The sequence below is a fragment of the Haemaphysalis longicornis genome, unplaced genomic scaffold, assembly GCF_048455015.1.
Source record: "Haemaphysalis longicornis isolate Haplotype H1 unplaced genomic scaffold, Haemaphysalis longicornis Haplotype H1 scaffold_8, whole genome shotgun sequence".
In the NCBI taxonomy this organism is placed as follows: Eukaryota; Metazoa; Arthropoda; class Arachnida; order Ixodida; family Ixodidae; genus Haemaphysalis; species Haemaphysalis longicornis.
The window spans coordinates 67,521,464-67,527,564 of NW_027526445.1; the positions used below are offsets into that span (position 1 = coordinate 67,521,464).

Sequence of the window (6,101 nt, forward strand, 5' to 3'; positions counted from 1 at the left end):
TAGTATAAATGATACATGTTAAATTCAACGATATATTTCCGAAACGCTTCCAGATATTCTCATCAAATTTGTTGTGCGCAGACAAGATACCACATGGTAAAACATGAAACACCTTGTTTGGGTCTAGAAGATTTATCTTTCTTGTAGCCAAGTCCCAAAATTTCGGGTGTGTTGGTTACTTCAATGTACCTTTTCTCTTGAACAAAAAAGAGGAGTGTGAAAATATCGTGCAATGTTATTAAAAATAACCAATTGGTTTGATCTGAAAGAACGACTTTTGATACCCTACTTCGAGTAGGAGCGCAAAAACATGTCACTGCATGCACACAGCTGTAAGGAAATGTCTTGTAGTATACCCTTTTTGCAGTAGTAAAATTTAGGTTAACGTAATTGTTTTAATTCACAATATTTGTGATTTGTTGTAGAACATGCGCGCAAACTTTCAATGTAAGTGACCCCGTACCATCCGAGAATAAGTTTACTGGAGGTGAATAAGGTACCAAAAACCCAATTTGAGGAAAATGAACGCTTATGTTTGCGTACTGCTTACGTATGCTTAAAATGAACCAGGAGAATACATTTCACTGTTGGCTTTTTTAAAGGTGCCTCTGAAAACTGTCTTGGTGTTCCTTTTCTCTCGTCTTTTTTTTTTTTTTTGCTTTCGATCGAGCTATAAAATTCTGCTCGGTCAACACGCTCTTTATCCATCCTGTCGAAGGCAATGTAACAAAACACACCTGTAACAATTCCAAGGGCTTCCAGAACTGCCTTCCATTGCGGAATTGCTATCATTGTAGTATGCTACAGCACCTTTAGTTACTGTTTTCACTGTCTCAGCGCTGACAAATGTTGTTTTGGGGCAGCAGCACCAGATGAGGTGGTTGAGTGACTGCTTAGTGCTGTGGGTTCTTCCATGGAGACATTTTCTTAGAAGACCTGGATATGACAACGCCTTTAACACTGGCTTGAGGTCATCCATCACGGCGTCATGAATGTTGTGTTTGTGGTAGTAGGTCACGCTTCCCTCAACAAGGCTCCGATTATACCCACACCATGAGGATGGTCCTTTTGGGCAGAGTCCGTGCTGGGGCTTGGCTTCTGTTGATAACTTGTGAAAGTATATTGCCCACACAGTTTGTCTCATATTACCTAAACTATCTCCATTTTCCCGGATAGCCTTGCCATGGTAAACCTTAAGGGAGTCGGTGTCCTCTTCTGGGAGGCGTCCTTTCCCTGAAAGTGGCAGACCATTGGCGAGCTTTTCCCCCTTCAAATTTTTCTTTCTGTACCTAAGCCTCGTGCCCATTCCCTTCTGCACATGTCGCACACATTCCTGCTTTTCTATGGCCTTCTTGTAGGGCTGTGAGTCTCTCACAGAAAGGTATGCCTTAGAGTCTCCATCACCCATGTAACTTGCGGACATTAGTTGGTGCGTTTGAACAGAGTGTCCAATAGCTTTTACAGCTCCAGCATATTCGATTCAACCAGATGGCCCATCGTAGGTAAGTATACATCGATTCATGTTGTTATCTGTGTGAAGGTTGCAAGGACAGATGTGGCAAAACTTGGATTCTAATCCAAAGTCCAGCACCTTTCATGTGTCAGCCGATATTGCTGCTAGGACACCATGCAGTGAAGAATAACCACGCTTCATCTATGTTCCATCCACCGTCACCGCAGTTTCCAGCTCTCCATCAGAGTCGAAGGCCTCTTTCTTCAGTTCTTCGGCAGCTTTGCAGTACTATTTCTCACTGTGGTCGTGGATGCGTCAAGACGCCTTACCTTGTACGACGAAAACTTTGTTGGCGTTGGCGGTAGATTGAGCACAGCACACATGGTGAGACCCGACGCCAACCGTTTTTCGCAGGTAAGAAGGGAGTACACGAACCTTTCATTCACTTCAAAGATGTTGCCAGAAGTGCGCCTGGATGTAGCGAGCACATTCAGAGCATCGCACTCGCGGCGGTGACATTTATGGACGACGCCAAACCTCTATGCCTGTCAATAGCCCCTTCCAAAGTAATATCTCCCTTGTTGCACTTTTTATACACAGCTACGTTTTCCAAAAAGCTACATAGATGAGCGAGGTCTATCAGGCGTAACCAGTTTTAATTGCGCCGTCTATGTCGAAAGATGCACCACGATGCCTCTCACCTAGTTTCGCGAAGCTTGCGCTTTGTCGAACCGGTTTCTTGCTGTTTTGCTTGGTAGTAAATGAATACCTTTGAAAGTTCTCTTTTAGGTTCATTTGTGGGATGATCGTCCCATTTTCTGGTCTCGCAGTGCGTTTGAAACTCGAAGCAGAGGCAACGCATGCACGACCGTAATTGTGGAAACATTCACAAAAACGGTACATACAACAAGCGAACCACGAGCGGACAGTTTCTTAAAGTTAGTAATTTCAAAAATATACAAGAATATAATACAGTACATATATTGGAAACACAGACGCAAGCAAAAAAAGTGAAATAATGCAGCGAACCGCGAAAAACAACGCTAAGCACACCGTCCTCTGAACCGATGTCTGAAATGTGTCCGCCATTTTTAAACGTCAGCGCACGCCGCACACTTCGGAGCGGCATTTAAATTGTTTTGAGCGGACGCTTGAGGCCGCGCTTCCACAGGGTTGTTCCTCCTAGTGCGCTCGATTTTTCTGCGCCAAAATTGCATATTCGCTTTACACCCCCTAATTATTCGTTCAACGAGTCATCCCTACAGCGGGTGTCTGAATACAAGTACATAGGTGTTTTCTTCGTACCCACCTTGTGGTGTTCTAATCACATTGAAGATACATGCAGCAAAGCACCAAAAAATTGGCTACCTAAATGATACATGCGCGAAGCTCCACCGGAAACAAAATTGCTAACATATAAAACGCTCTTCCGACCTATCCTAGAATACGCCTGCAGTATCTGAAATCGTCATAAAATGTTTGAAATTAGCATGCTTGAATCAGTTCAAAAGAAATCAATTCGCTTCATTTGCCGCCGTTTCGATTGGAACTTCTTCCCGTCATATAACCTTGCCACATTAGAATTAGAACCCCTGTCCATACGACGTGATCACGAATGTGTTAAAATTTTGCATATTTTAACGAACATTCCACGCTATTTATTGGAGAACAACTATTTTTCTCTTGATAGACTGACATGCACTAGAAATAGCCACAAGGTTAACCTTGAACCTTTTCGACCACACACTAATCTATTTAAGTACAGCTTCCTCCCCCTAACAATTGAAAAAATGAATTTGCTAACAGGTGAAATTAGGGCATTGCCTATAGAAATATTTTTGTGTAATTTAATCTGGTTGTGGTGCGTGAATTTTTGTAGAATTCAATCCTTTATGTATTTATTGTTACCTTCTGTGTTTCAAGTTCGGGAAACATGCGCGAGCTCTATTGAGTTGTCAATTATCTCTGAATTGACCGTGCAGAATAGCGTTATTGCGCTCTGTGTACATACCCACTCCTGCGATAGCCCTATTCGGCTGCAGCATGTATGTAGTATAAATAGTTAGGTAAATAAATAAATAAATAAATAAATAAATAAATAAATAAATAAATAAATAAATAAATAAATAAATAATGATGTGGAACCCTTCGGTGCTGTCAACGACGTCACAATGTCTGCAAGCGTTGCATGAAGTGGTCACGGTTAAATTTATGCGTGCAGAATTATGCTGTTATGAACAGGATTGTGGCTGGCGTGCCCCTTTGAAGGTAGTCAAGACGTCTAAAAAAACAAATGAAGAATAGGTTCTAGTTTGAATGAGCTTACAAACTTTCTGTGGTGGAGCCAACTATTTGAGGGAATGTGGTGATCATCTTATATAGTGACATTTTTCCTCCCTAGTAATTAACAGTACTCAGCGGTATAACGGTGAAACTAGATGCCCTAGGTAGTACTCTGTCGCGGCGTAGAAGCAACAGTATCCACTTAATAAACTCCCAATCATAGGCTACTTTACAAAGGTTATTTAATTTTTTCTTAAACATTGCCTACCTTTATAACTCAATAATATCCGTAATACACCCTGCTTACAATTTAACCTACAGCGACAAGAGTTACACAGAGCCTTCGAACTTAACCATCAGCGACAACAGTTACACCACAGCGATAGAAGGAGACGGCCGTACAAATCACCTAACGCAATACTGATAAGCAAAGTATTAGACGCTTTAAGTCGAAAATGCTGTCACAACATTTCAAGAGTTTAATTAAATTTAAATATTTTCTTTTTTTAAGCAATATATGCTAAAATGCCTCAAACGTTTTGACCTAAATAACGTGTATTTACATAAACGTTTGCTGTTTTGGTTGCAAGCAAAAACAAACGTTAGGAATATGAATTTTTATAAATATTTAAAGTTGCGACAGTATTGGTGTTTAATATAGCGTGATATTTACGTTATGTTAGAAGATGACAGGTGGCCCAGTTTTGTGCGATGTCCCCCTAATCCAGCCAAACTGTTTTGTTAGGAAACCTGTGATAACTTCCAGACATAGAGAAATGACCACCGACGTGGAATCCGTCTGTGCCCTATTGTGCGCCTGATTCGAGTGCGGCACCACAGTTGCTCGTGTTGCGTCTTTTAACTGCAGAGCATTTGTATAACTCACGATGTCACCCGTGCGTCGGCATCCGCAGCAGCCAGCCTCCCCCTACACTATAAAAAGAAAAAAAATAACAGTTCCGGCGCCTGGTTTCGATCCCACGACCTTCCGGGCGGAACGCAAGGTACATGGTGCTCTACCCACTGCGCCACAAAACGACACAGAATCAAAGGCTACGAACGCGCCTTATATCCTTGACTCATTCAAACTACGTCGTCAGCGGCGTGCGTTGGCGACTCAGCGGCGTGCTAGCGGCGTGATAACTGCGTGGTGTACACCTGATGGCACCAACCCCCCAAACACTACACGTTACCGCAATACAACCACCCCCTAAAAGCGGGTTGGCGCGGGCTCCACTCCAGTTAACTCCTGCGCTCTCTTCTCTGCGTTCGTCGGCGGTCGCAGTTGATAAGCGATGGAAGCAAGACCTTCAACTAGTACCGCGACGCAATCCAACATCAGCGTCGCGGAACCTGTACAAGACATCGTACCCTCGTCTTCGTCGACGTCGGCAGAAGACCAGGCGGCGAGGCGGCGCGCTGCCGACGCCGAACGCAAGCGTCGTAAGCGTGCCGCCGTTCTTGTGTGTCCAGCCACTACTCCCGGCCCCCTCACCGTCCACTTTAGCGACCACAAAGCGGTCGTGCTCGTCGTGCGCTAAATCGACACTCGTCATCTGCACGACCACGCCTCCGCAGAGGCCCCGCAGAGAGGGACAGGAGTAAATCCAGAGGCATTCCCCACGTCGACAACCGACTGAACACCCCCCCCCCCTGCCCCCCCCCCCCCCTCGAGAGATAAAAGAAGAACAGAAACAATAAAGATCCCACCGATTGGGGGGGTGCAAGTGATGGCAATGAATAACAAGTTGACGTTACCTACTTACGTCTCTCTCTCTCTCTCTCTCTCTCTCTCTCTCTCTCTCTCTCTCACACCCAACTACCACCACCAACAACTACCACCCCCCCCCAACCACCAACCCTACGCCGCGTAAATGACCCCAATGCTCTGCATTTACTCGTGTCCCTCGCGCGGGGGCATGCGACGGAGGCTTTTTTTGGGATGGTTGAATTGCGATATGTTATGTCACCTACAACAACTTGCGTTTTAGCGAGACTTTGGATGTGCGTTTTACACACACCAGACCCAGCTCTTCCGACACATATAGGTCCGTGTCACTCAAAAAATCCACGGTATTGAAAAAAGTACACCATCTTCTCACGTGGGAACCCTGAGGGGATGCAAAGCCGTGGAGTAGTAGCGTGTTAATTGGTTGTTAGAGTAAAGACACGTGTAGTAGCGCAATAAATGTCTCCTTTATTTATCGAGTAGTGGGGAACGTTTTGCGGATTCTCGTTTTCGAAGCGAGGAATCCGCTGTTCGACGCTGGCGTTTCGAAGTGTTGTCTCGTTGCCGAACGCCATCTGGATCAGCTACTCGCCGCTGGTGTTTCAAAGCGGCTTCTCGTTCTCCAATCGAGGAATC

The 6,101-nt window shown here is 44.6% G+C and overlaps 1 pseudogene; it reads right to left on the reverse strand.

Moving 5' to 3' along the window:
* Positions 1 to 556: 556 nt before the first annotated feature.
* LOC144148323 (uncharacterized) lies at positions 557 to 2,542 on the reverse strand (annotated as a pseudogene).
* Positions 2,543 to 6,101: the final 3,559 nt, after the last annotated feature.